Source organism: Plodia interpunctella, chromosome 2 (assembly GCF_027563975.2).
Source record: "Plodia interpunctella isolate USDA-ARS_2022_Savannah chromosome 2, ilPloInte3.2, whole genome shotgun sequence".
NCBI classification, from domain to species: domain Eukaryota; kingdom Metazoa; phylum Arthropoda; class Insecta; order Lepidoptera; family Pyralidae; genus Plodia; species Plodia interpunctella.
The window spans coordinates 1,597,973-1,611,984 of record NC_071295.1 but is presented as its reverse complement, the minus strand read 5'-3'; the positions used below and the strand labels follow the sequence as shown (position 1 = coordinate 1,611,984).

Here is a 14,012-nt window from a genome sequence, read left to right as displayed (position 1 = left end):
ATCCGTGTTTGTATTTTAATTACAAGTAATTAAAAGAATGCTCAGCCAACCTTTGTAGTACTTGTATTACAAATTTGTAAATTTAGACTGTAACACAATTTTTATAGAAAGTTTTGGAAGTAATTACTTTCTACGTGTATATTAATATAATTCTTATGTAACGTTTTTGAGCAATTTTGTATTGCTTTTAATAGTCAATTGTCAATAAATTGTGTCAATTTTTTTACTGTTTAATTATTTCTAAATCATCTTCATATTTATTCATATTCATTTATTTCAAAAACAATACAGCATTGTGTGGAGATATGAAAACAACAAAAAAACAGACATTATAACACATTAAAACAAATAAAATAAATAAATATATTAGGACAAATCACACAGAATGAGCTAGCCCCAAAGTAAGTTCGAGACTTGTGTTGTGGGATACTAACTCAACGATGCTATATTTTATAACAAATACATATATGTATAAACATCCAAAACGCGGGCCAATCAGAAAAAGATCATTTTCCATCATGACCCGAACGTCCAGTGGCAAGAACTTTACCACTGCGCCACCGAGGTCGTCAGATACTTAAAATTAAGAAAATACCTTTTGGAGTTCAAAAGCACTATTACATTAACAAATGCTTTAACTAAAAATGGGTTCTACCAAATTTGTGAATATTCGGTTGACTTTAACTATGAGAGTGATAAATCTTTAAAAAAAAACACACACACACACACAAAAGTTTCCAAAAGAAAAGATTGAGTTTATCAAAAAAGTCTATTTCTGTAGTTTCAGTAATTTGCCTAAAATTCCGTTGGGATTGCGCAGTATAAGAACGAGGCCTATCACCATGAGTGTAATCGCGGCTATACAGCACGCACTGCAAACGGTGGTCCCAATACATCCAGCTATACCACCACTGCAGAGGCCACTGGAGCAACCCCCACAAACATTGTTACTTGTGTCATTAAGACATCCACAACACGCACCACACGCACGGCCACAGGGATCGCGGTCACGATCACAGTCGTCACCATCGCCGAACTTACTGAAAACAGTAATCAGGTTTAGCCAGGTTAAGCTGGTGCTGTACGACGCTGTGTATACATGGGCTTATTTCATGCAATTGATATCAACGCATCGCGTTAGGTTTTGATGACTTTGTCGCTCACCTAGGGAAACAGTTGTGATGACCAATGCCAAGCAAGCAAAAAATGCCAAAAATTGAAAACAATCCTCAATTGCCCTATTAACTGTTTAAAATGAAAATATTTTCTCGTGTTTTATAGATCACACGATCTATAAAATACATAAACCCAGCTTACGCTCGTAAGAAATTTTATCAGTTAATGTTTAGATTGCTTAAATACACATAACGTATCAACAAAAATTACTAAAGTGGCCAATTGCCATACATGCGTCAGATTGGTCTACAAAACAAACTCATGAGTAAGAATGATTCAAACCTGACATCTCAGATCGCCGTAACCACCAGCTGAGTCTACCATCAAATTTGGAACGATTCCATTGCAACCCAGTTCAATTTGGGGACCTAAAATGAATCGTATCCATAGTAAAGTTAACTCGATGGTACGAATTTGCGATGCAGATCAGTTTAGGTAGCAAAGTGGATCGCGTTAAGAGATGATGGTAAGCACTGAGATCGTCACTACTTCTAGTTCATACAGTTAAAAATATAAAAACTTTATTCACATAACAAAATACTAATATTTCGTTTTTCTTGGTTATTCACATGCCAACTCCACAAATAGATATTTAGAAGTGCATTTGATTTTCAATTTCAGAGGTCATGTCAAGAGTCAGGTCAGTATTTATTTCTTACCTAATCTAATACAAAAATATATTTATGTTCATAATACTTTAACCGTTCTAAGTGTCAAGTATCATTAGATTCCTGCAGCTGCCTAAGGCCTTTCTGACCCATGGAACACCTGGTTCACCTATAACTTTTTATATCCCAAATTCACATAAGTGTTCCGCTATTTAAAATAATGTACCCGTAATTCATCTATTTGGTGGACTACAGGTAATTTTATTAATATAGTGCCCACAGTTCACATAACTAGGAAATCGCCTGAAATTGTATAATGTACGTAACGATACATCGAAAACATAACTCAGCGCACACGCAACCCGCCAAAACGACGCTAAAACGGTTATCTATTTCAATAAAGAAATCAAATCAAATCGGATAGATTCACCAAAATTTACCTACTTAGCGTTACAAAAAGCGGTAATTTTGAATTACGTGTAGGATTGTCCCCAAATTCCTTCATTTAGAATCTGAGAATTCTATATATTTACCAACATAAAAATATGTTACCATTTGTGGTTACCAAGCCAGTGCTTTTTCATACGAGTAATAACCCAGCCTGAGCACAAAATGTGAAAACAACAAGAGATTAAGAATGCTCAAAAATTTGTATACTTACATGATGTGATTATAAAGTAAACATTTCTTTAATAAAGTAAGTAGCGTAGGTTATGACGGTAATCTTTTTTTTTTTATTTCAACTTTTAAGTAAAACTTTTGAAGAAGCTTTTAGGCCCCTTTAAGAACATAGAAATGATGCAAAAGACTAGAATAGCAAGCACAACGACAAAAACTGTGGCGCAAATCGTGATTGCAACACACACTCCTATGGATCCACTACTAATGCCACTACAGCATCCGGCGATGCCATTGGTACATCCTTGACAACAACATGCGCACGCGCGGCCGCAAGGATCTCGGTCCCGATCACAGTCATCGCCGTCACCGAACTTACTGGAAAAAATATTAAATATCAAATTTTCATTCATTCAAATTGATATTGGACGTGGCGTGGCGACTCGTTCAAATTGTTGGGATAGAGAGCGACGTAAAGTATTTTCCCGCCATAATTAACCACTCCCGGTTCAAATGGCATTAAAAACAATCTTTGCATGTATCTTCAACTGTATGATAATATCGCTTAAACATCTGATACTATTATCATTATTTAATAGTGGTCAGAATATAAAATAGCCTCCTAATACCAGAAGTTCACGGCAAGATTACGTTCCCCTCAGCACTTAGCTGTATATCTCGGCCAAATTTGTATGTTCCACCACACTAAGAGTAAACAAATACAAACAGTAAATAAATAAAATTGAACTTAACAGACAACCAGTGCGCAAGTGACCATACATGATTCAGATTGGACTATCTTCGATACACGACTAGGATTTAAATCAGGCTTACTGCCATAGCCGGACGTGTCCTAGCTACCATTACCTTTAGAAGTGATTAAAAAATTAAGGTTACAGAAACAATATAAAAAAATACATATCACAATTACTACTGGCATGATTATTATCTGTTTCTATTTATTTCTTAGAAGCATTTACGTCTTAAACGTTTAAACCCAACGGTCAGTATAAAGTTGTTTAAAAAAATGTTTTAAGATTTTTAGATGCGGATGTTTTCTAGACATTTATCTCTTCTTCCCGTGCGACTTTTTTCTAGCAAATTGCTAAACACTGGCTGCAGATTTTATTCAAGTCGCCTAAAGGCATCTGGACGTGACTTCTTAGCACGATCTATTGGCGATAGATGCGGCACACTAATTTGACAATGAGCATGTTTCATCACATCCACTTAACAGACCACCAGCGTGCAGGTCAGGCCAAAGGGAGGAATCCCTATGGCCATGGACAGCATGAGTCAGATTGGTATACCAACTCGTGTGGCACAAAATTGATTCGTATCGAACCTTTTTATATCCAATCACACATATTAATGCACCCATCCCAAATGCGCAGATTACGTTTCTGAATTCGTGTTCCTTCCCTCCGCTTCGCAATATTCCAACCGTCTCTCACAATCTCTGCTTAAACTGAAAATAGATTAAATTTTATTGAAAATAGATTTAATTGTAAATAAACAAATGAACAGTCAACCAGAGTGCAAGTGACAATCGATTGACTCTGTGTCTCCGTAAAAACAACCTTTGTCAGTCAGATTGGTCTACAAACTCACAATGTATTTAGATTCACACCTAGGATCACCCAATACACATGTACACTTCTTAAACACACAATCTACCATCACCATACATCGAGTTTTTATAAAAACAGTTTCAAAATTTTAGTAATTATGTAAATTTAAATTTAACAAAAATAGTGTATATCACTTTTAGTACGAACATGATAAACGTTTTATTATATGTATTTTACTAAAGCTTTTTATTATTTTTTATAATAATAATTTACTTAGGCCACATTGTGAATAAATTTTATGAGACAACATAAAAAATAGTAATGACCTAATTACTGGTGCCGTGCAAGCAGATCGCATTTTTTTAAAATATGCTTAATTTTTTAATTTTATATTTCAAAGATAAAAAATATAAATTAATTAAATGAGTTATAATAATAATAATAAGTCCTGATCCATACTCATGGGTCCAAACCGTACCTACACTATAATAATAGATCATTCAATTTATCCTCAGACCAAAGATCCATACAGTGAGAGTGGCTCTTGTCACACATATTTAAAATGGGAGAACTCACGGGAAGCCATCGGAGTATTTTGTACTGTTTTTAAAGGATTTGGTTGTGTCGATCGCGAAATACTTTAGCTTAAGCTCAGTAATTTCGTGTTTCATTGTACCTAAATCAATTAAACGAATAGCTTCTTAATTAGCGGCAACGATTTATTACGATAAATAAAATATTGGATTGGTGACGCGTCACTTGTTTCCTCACTTGGATCGCAATCCATCCATCTCTATGTACCTGAAAAGAGATTTCATTCGAATGTAAGATAACTCCGCAAATTGAATTTAATCCCTGTAAAATAATATCGCCAATCCAAACAACCATGCATAGTTTGGAGTTTGTTATAACAAACTCGCAAAGAAGGAAGAAGATACACAACTGCATTCGACATTAGGTATCGATTAGTGCAATCTATCTAGCAGCAATTGTATTAAATACACTGAACAGTAAATCACTGTTTAAGTGAGCTATTTAAACAACCTACACATGAATCAGATTGGTCTACAAACTCACGAGACGCGAATAAAAATGAAACGTAATATCTCCACGGACTTATATATTAAATTATATATTAAAAGATCTCAAATGCACTGAAACAAGCAGAGGTATTAATCATTTAATCACAGGAATTATAAAGTTTTGTAATTTCCGAAACTTTCAATTCTACATTGAAAATACTTCTAATATTTGAAAGATACTTAGTGACGGCTTTTCCAAACTCAATCTTTACGTTAAAGCATTTCGGTGTCAATTCTAAATTAAACGTGAACTTAAGTTATTTGAATTTGAATTAACACGGACCCCTTTCATTATGTGTCGCTTTTGTATATTAGATATAAATAAAAATCAGCTTTGTACTAATATATATAAAACTCAAAATTATTATTAGAAAATAATAAATAAAAAGCATGTATTTTACTTGTATGTACAGTTAGCAGCACAAGTTATCCTGTCTATAAGTTATGCTGTGGTAATAATTTGATTCAAATTCTTACAACAGCGTGATCTTCAATTATTAATTAGAATGTATTACTTATATTCGATTATTATGCCGGCGCGAATAAACATGCATTGCGTATTTAGTTTGTTTTAAATCTTTTATTTTTCGCAAAGAAAACCAGCAACGTACGTCGTAAGCGCAATATTTGGTGAACTATTGTATAGCCCGCATTAAGGATATATGAAAAAAAACACCAGTCACCAGTGGCATACAATGCCTACAGGTTAGATTTAAAAAAAAAAGAATGATCGAGAAGGCCCAACGACAGAGACAGACGATGGCCTCAAACAGGGCGACCCATCATCTCCAGAACTTTTCAAAACTGTACCAATCCGGTCATACTAGACATAAAAACATTGACCAAATAACAAAAACTCCGACAAAGCTAAATAAGTATTTGTGGAGACCATGGCTATTAACTATCTTTTTAATGCGGTTGTTGCTGCCAAGGCTATTTGTCCCTTAGTCGCCTTGTACGACATCCATGAGAAGATATCGAGTGGTCTCGTTCTAGGAACTACACAACACGCCATACACAAAGTAACTTTTGTAAATATCATGCAAATTCAAATTCAAATTTCAAAATGTGGATTTGTGAGTTTGTATGTTTGAGGCGGGTAATCTCCGAAACTACCGTAAAGATTTCAAAAATTCTTTTACCATTAGAAAGGTGCATAATCTAAGATTGCTATAGGCTATATTTTATCTCAACATTCCCACAGAAGCAAAGCCCCGGGCGACATCTAGTTTTGTATAAAATTAATAAAAATAAAAAAAACCTACCCCGATGCGGTGTCCTAGGTGAGCGACAAACGCGTCGTGCTACGCATGTACACATGTATGGCCCTGATCATGTCGGTGATATCACATAGACGTACAGCGTCGTTTTATTAAAACTAAGTACATAGTGATTGGATGAATAATTGAATTTCTAATAACTTACATTGGAGGTGCCTCAGTTTATAGGAAAAATCGGTGGAAATAATTTGCATTTTATTTTGTCCAGTAACCGTCACAGAATGCCCAAGTTTGTGCTGAAATCGTTAGTTTATCTGTGAATTCTTTATTGTACATTAGACAAGTTCATTTGTTAGACAAATTTAAAAAACGCCCGACATTCAATATTCATTTCGCTACAACTTTTGAACCGCTGAACCGATTTTGCTCAAGCATATTGTAAGAACCACCGCATAAAAATTAGCTATCAAGTAATAAAAACGGCATCCAAATCGGTTCACCCGTTAATGAGCTACGGTGACATATATACACAGACACACTTAGCGGTCAAATTTATATCGGAGGTTAAAAATACTATTTAACATGAGCAGAATACAATAAGGCAAACTTACGTCGTTGTTGTTGTCTTTTTTGTGGTAGTCGTTAAATAATCACCGAATATGTTATAGGGACCCATAAAGAATAAGGTAACGGCCGTGATGCACGCCGCAGTGAACAAAATGAAAAAAGACAGGACGAAACATAAAGCTCCACCACAGACTCCCGCAACTCCAGTACAAAGTCCTTCACAACAGCCACCAATACAACCGGTGATGCTTTGGCAACACGTCCTAAAACAATCGCAACACTGTGCACAGCCTTCCCGTTGTATACTGAAAAGGATTTAAATTCCAGTTAACAAAAGGCGCAAAATGCCCACGTCGCACAATGCCTTCGCAAAATATCCCGTTCGCACAATGTACAATTTTCAGAATGTCCAACTCGCGAGATATCCGATTCACATATGTCCAGTATTGCTCATGTAGTCACACTGTCAGTCGTTATGTACAAATAGATAGAATTTTGTTCAAATTTATTTTTGTTTTTATGAGTTGATTTCGTGATTTTCTGCTCAGTTAAAGAAATTATGTTATCGGGTAAGCTAGTTTACTTTGACGAATAACTTCTCATTAAAATCCATATTATTATATCGATTCAATAAGTGATTGATATTCAACCTCATTTATTTCACGACATCGCTTTATGGTTATATGAATTTTGTTATATTATGAGAATTGGACATTTTGCAAAAGTTGAACATTTTGCCAATTGGACATTATGCGCCTAAAAACATAATACGACGTAATAAACGAAATAAAAGGGACCAAACAACAATTTTAAATAGATAGTACAAAAATTGATCATTAAATGATTTTTAATTATAATGTAATGTAGATAATATGTCGATGGTTAAAATAGGACATAACAAGAATTTGCGAACAAAGCAATCAATTAAAATCCTGTTATATATTTGGGATACAAAACAAATTGTTAGACCAAGTTACATTATGGATATTATTAATAATGCCTGCGCACTTTGAATATGGACAAGCCATCCCGGGTCTTGGATATTTATCTATAAGTATATGTATTTGTTATAAAATATAGTATCGTTGAGTTAGTATCCCATAACACAAATCCCGTACTTACTTTGTAGCTAGCTCAATCTGTATGATTTGTTAAAGTTTACAAACCACTATTAAACTACCTTATTAATACCTTATCATTATAAAACTGTTGTTGGACAATCATTTGCAAGTACTGTGTAAAGGTAAAGCATCTATCACGGCTCTGGGCTACGCGGGTAAGAATAACTCTTGTAATACATGCGATAAGCCAAACGTGGACATCAATTCGTTTCTGCCACTGGCTTTTATAGTTATTGATCCATAGTGATACAGCCTGGTTATAATTGTTTTTTCTCATAGTCTACCCAACAGACGACGAGCTCAATGTCTGGTCTATTCCATTCTGTTAGCACACTGCGCTCTCATTTTGAACATAAATCAAATTGCGCGGACAATTTTGAGAGCGTCCAATTAAACCTGGCCCATTACATTTAAACAGGATCATTTATTAAAAATCTGCCATCGCTCAAGACAAGGACAATTGGTATCGAAAACGATAGTTATTGATCTACGAGTTTTGACACCTTGCACAATTGCTTGAAACTTTTTATTGATATTTGTACGCGCATATACGCAATTAACCCCCGCTTTTATATAACGAACTTATATTAAGCTACGCATTAAAAATGTAATATATATCTATATATTCTAGTAATCCTGTAAATATAATGTTAATAACAATCTTTCATCAAACAACCTAGTGCTAGATTTTCAAGTCAGCCGAAGCGTCTATCATGACGTAATGACTGCAGCTATCTAACGGCATTTGTATTATATATTAAACCGTACAATGTATCGAATTATAAAGATTTAAACTACCTACCACATGAGTCAGATTAATCTACAAAATCACGAGGCGATAGAAAGATCTAAAAACCTCAAACACACAGTCCTAAATCTTGACCACGGTGCAAAAACATAGGGGACATTTGTTTATTACCATTATTCTATCAAATCCCTTATTCCAAGCAGAGGATCATAACTCCTGTGTCGGGTTCTATTATGATTCCGTCCATTTCGCACGGAAAACAAAACCCTCGCCCGTTGACATGATATTCTGTGTTTCATTATTCGTGCATAAGTTATTACTTATGCACAAATATAGAGAATGACCATGGCCAATGTTCTTGTCTTAACACATATCTGAGCCACTCGACCACCTCGACAACTTGTCTGTTGAAGACCGAAAATAATTCAACTGAAATAAATAGCTATTGAGAATATTTTAAGACTAACGTAGAGAAGGCACGCGTCGACAAATAATATATTGTATATGGCAATATGATTTTTAATATTTTTTATCATTCCAGCAACATAAAGGGGCCGTGAAAAGTTCGGATAACGGATCTGGACTTTACGCGGATCCATGATGTCAGTATTCCGGCAAATTAAAACGCATCGATATAAAAAATATCAAACATTGTTTTTGCATTACTTGATGCAAAAGACCTGTTTTGACGGACGAGTGAGGAGTTACTTATAAACAAAAATACGATTTAATCGAAAATGCTTGCCAGTCGCCACGACCCGTTCAACTTGAATTCAAATCTCTTGCTCTTCTCGGTCTATGTTTACAAAAGCCATACGGCATTCTCTACCATCAATCATAAACAAACAGAGATAGCATGTTGTGCGATAAAGCTCTTTCTGTCCTTTTCTCCGGTAGTTCTTTACAAATGTGAGAGAATTATTTAAAGTCATGTATGAAGTAAGGTATTGACTCGTCCCTCGAATGAGTCGCGTACGCACCAGTGGCTTGCCTCACCTCGAGGCGACCTGTGCTACTTTGCAGCTAATGTTTGCACCAAAAATCGATGCAAGGGATGTTATTGATCCATAGTGATACAGCCTGGTTATAATTGTTCTTTCTCATAGTCTACCCAATAGACGACGATCTCAATGTCTGGTCGATTCCATTATGTTAGCACACAGCGCTCTCATTTTGAACATAAATCAAATTGCGCGGGCAATTTTGAGAGCGTCCAATTAAACTTGGCTCCATAACATATTTACAGGAATATTTCTTAAAAATCAGCCATCGCTTAAGACAAGGAAATTGGCATTGAAAACGATAATTATTTCGAGTTTTGACACCTCAATACAATTGCTTGAAGCTTTTTATTGATATTTGTACGTATGCATATACGTACAAATATCAATTAACCGCTTTTACATAACAAACTTATTGTACGCATTAAAAATATAATAAATATACTAGTATATATTTTAATAACAATCTTAAATCTGTCTGATATTCAAATCGGTGATGTAAATATCGATGGTAAGAACAAATTCGAGGACAGTGTTGAGCGATGCTGTCAATGGTATTTCTAAAGAGGTTTATTCAACTGAACCGACCCTATGAAGGATTGGAACCACCGTGTGAATCGCATGAGGACTCATTAAATCTAAACAACAAAGTGCCATTTTTTTTTGCCTTTAGGTAAATGGATGGCGAATCAATAAGTGGACTATGTGGTAGATAACGGTGGTCGTAGATTGGCATAAATTTCGTAAACAACAGAACGACGCCGCATGTGATCCTCAGATCCTCACAGACAACATAACACAATAACACAGGAGAAAATAAAGGATTCCGTCACAACTTGACATTCCACTGCGTCATTCACAACGCTTCATAGAATTTCATTCGGAAGAATATAATATGCGAGATTCTAAACATCTGTCCAACTGAAAAAGCAATAAAATCAAAGTTTTTCTGGCGTCCTATGTGCGTCGATCACTTAGCTTGCACGATACGACGGAACGCTATGTTTACATTACCAGTGATTTCGGCTGCAATACACCACAAGTATTTTTTTTATTAATTTAATATTAACACACCGTGCCGTGTTCATGCATGGACGATTTATTACTAACCTAGGACGCTGGTGCTTAAAAGCATTATCGGTGGAAGGGCCAGCGAAAACGTGCCACTTCTAACTGGATAAGACCAAAAATCCTGGTTTGTCCATCGAAATACTACTTACCTTACAGTAATTTTGAACTAAAACTCATAACTTCGTATCTCTTTCGTGATCATACTTGCGATATTTTTTCAAATCGCATAAAGACACGCCGTACAAAAATAGGCAGTCGTACTACTCATTACTGAACTGTCGACCAGAGTGCAAGTGGTCATCCAGATAAACCATATATAAGTCAGATTGGTTTACAAACACGAGTTATGTTAATCTAGGTTTCAACCTGGAACCAAGCGCACAGAGGCTGACGTGTGACAGTAATACTGTAATACCACAGGTCGTGCACTTGGTCGATAATGTATGGGATGAATAGAAAATGCGCGAATCCAAAGTTCGAGCATCATGGGAAGAAATCATCATGAACAGTTTATATTCAGTGAGCATACAGTAGGTACAATAATGGACACAGCCAATAAAAACGACATACTAAGGCAAAAAGACAACTAAGTATCAAGAATGTCACTTAATGTCACTTAATGTTACTTAATGCCACTTAATGTCACTTAATATGTACTGATTTACAACTAATGGAAGGAACCGCGTAACGTCGTGCTAACGACTAGCGTCGTGGCCTACACCAAAGCCCACGACATAATATAGTGAGCCGAGGCAATTTTTGGTTGCTTTTTTGTTTTGTGTGTTCTAAATATAAACAAATACTTACGTTATTTATTCTTTCTTTCAACAAAATAAACCATTTAAATTATCATCATCTAAATGGTACGGGGAGGTATCCGTGGGTTTATTCAACAGAAATTGAACTTCAAATTCGACACTAACTTCAAATCTCGTAATTATAGCCATTTAAATCAATGCTACTATAACGCTGATATGAAATTTATTTCGCCGAAACTGGTGCAGGTAACGGAATTCTTCAAGTAAAACTATTTTACCACCGCTATTTATACAACGTAAACCGCTCAACCTCAAAAATTGTCAGTTTCAATTTAATCCGTCGCCGCGGCCAATCGAGAATTGTTTATAAACAATTGTTTGACTGGCGCATTTGCCGGTGCAAATTCGTGAGGTAAACGTACATACAATTTTCGTTACAGTAAGTAATACTTGGTATACCAATATGAATCATAAAGGAGAAAATCGTGAGGAAAACTGCACACTGGAAGACTGACCAATCAAAAAGGGTAGATATCTACTGCCACTATATGCGTAAAAGGTCACGTTACTAAAATCTAATCCCCCCCCCTCCCCCCAGTATGTTACTAATATATACTCGATAAGTAGAGGAACATCAAATATATTACTTTATTTACAATTTTCATTTAATACTTTAAAAAAACTACACAAATCCTTAACTTACTTTTAATTATGTAGCACACGGCAAGGTTTCGTGCCCCATCCTCTCACGTAAATGTACGTCTCAACCATATTACCGACGCTCTCCTGCATAGCTAATTAGTAAACGTCCGAGCGCCACGCCATACCGCAAGCAACCGAGACCAACTGAGATATGTCACGGTAGTGGTGACGAAGTGAATAAAGACATACTACATACTACAAGATATATAAATGTTTTGTTCATATCACAAAAATTACTCACTCAAATAGGTACAAATAGTTGCTGATTAGTTGTTATGATACTAAATTATTTTGTCTGATAAATGATACTGAGTACTTAAACGTTACATATCTAAATGTTATTTTTTTGTAAAACCAAAAAATGATTGTTTATGGTATCCAAATGGTCCCATCATTGACATCGTATGCCTAATTATTATTACAACTGCGTAAATAATACATAAAAATAAATAATACATAGGGCGGTACACGGAACGGGACACGGAACGGTACACGGAACGGTACACGGAAAGGGACACGATAAATGGCACGGCAAACAGAGACAATACAGATTTAGATTAACTAAAATTTCACAATGGCATTATGAAAGTACAATCCCTGGATACGAGATAAAATAAAGGCTGAAATCATACGTATTTATATTTTATGTTACTGTTTTGAACACAAAAGCCACGATATAGAAATTCTTTACGCTCATAGCGCATCGCCATTTTATTATTTTACAACAAAACCATTATTGTAATGAACCAAAATTCGCACGGGCGAAACCACAGCAAATGGTAACAAAGCCAACTATCAAAATAACATATATACAACGCGAACACAGATAGAAAATTTAATAAATAATTCAAAACATGTAGACAGGTAATGGCGACTGGCAGTGTTGAGTTTGTAGAACAATCTGACTCATATAAGGTCATTTACATCGACCTCCGCTTTCTGTTGAAAGAAACCTTCAAAAAAGATTTTATTAATTCTAGTTTTCAGCAATGAAAATTTGACGCCGATTCGTTTGTAATCTTGTTTATTGCTGATTCATTCGAACATCGTTGGAACAAGCCTTCAAGATTTATCCACAGCGCACACTAGGAAATTTAGAATATAGAAGCGCGCGAAAATAAAACACGTAGATTCAAAAATATCCAAATATTTTCTACTTACTACTTACGAAATAACAAATTTAAAAAGCCATTAAAATTCCTAATGCCGCCTTTTTGTAAGTATTTCCGTGTCTTTCAACAGTGCATGTGACTTAGTATTTATTTCGTACAAAATTTTACAGATTCTTAAATTCATAAAACGTAAGACTTACTCGTGCAAAGGTTACGATATACCTACATTAATAAAAATAGATTGCCACTGAAAAGAAATTGCTCAAAGAAATTTGCTTTAGAAAACGGTAACCAGTTATGAATGAACTTTTCTGTGGATTTGTTAAATTGACATTAAAAAAGTGGAAGATTTACCGAAGTCTAAAGCAACCATGAAACAGTTTAGGCAGTGAATGTTGTTATATTGTTTGTTCCCGCCTGATTCCCAGTGTGCAGCGAAGTCCACAGTGTGTGAACTTGATGCCTGTGCAAAAAATATAAAAATACTTACCACATAGTATAGTTTCTGTATAGTAGAATAATGGTGGAACAACTTTTGTTAATTCTTTACTTAGTGCCCAATATTTTTTCGTTCATATTTATTAACAAACATAAATTAAACAAAAACTAAATAAATAACACACATAAAACACTGATTGAAATAATTTTATCCTGACA

At 35.1% G+C, this 14,012-nt stretch overlaps 1 long non-coding RNA gene across 2 annotated transcripts; it reads right to left on the bottom strand.

Annotated features, from left to right (window-relative positions):
• Positions 1-755: 755 nt before the first annotated feature.
• LOC128680664 (uncharacterized) lies at positions 756-14,012 on the bottom strand. Of its 2 annotated transcripts, XR_008405887.1 has the most exons (7): positions 13,846-14,012; positions 6,887-7,147; positions 6,481-6,571; positions 3,748-3,870; positions 2,446-2,780; positions 1,459-1,544; positions 756-1,040 (listed from the first exon to the last, which is right to left on the bottom strand). It is a non-coding gene; the product is annotated as an uncharacterized LOC128680664 (long non-coding RNA). The 2 variants fall into 2 exon arrangements; XR_008405886.1 differs by lacking the exons at positions 1,459-1,544; positions 2,446-2,780; positions 3,748-3,870.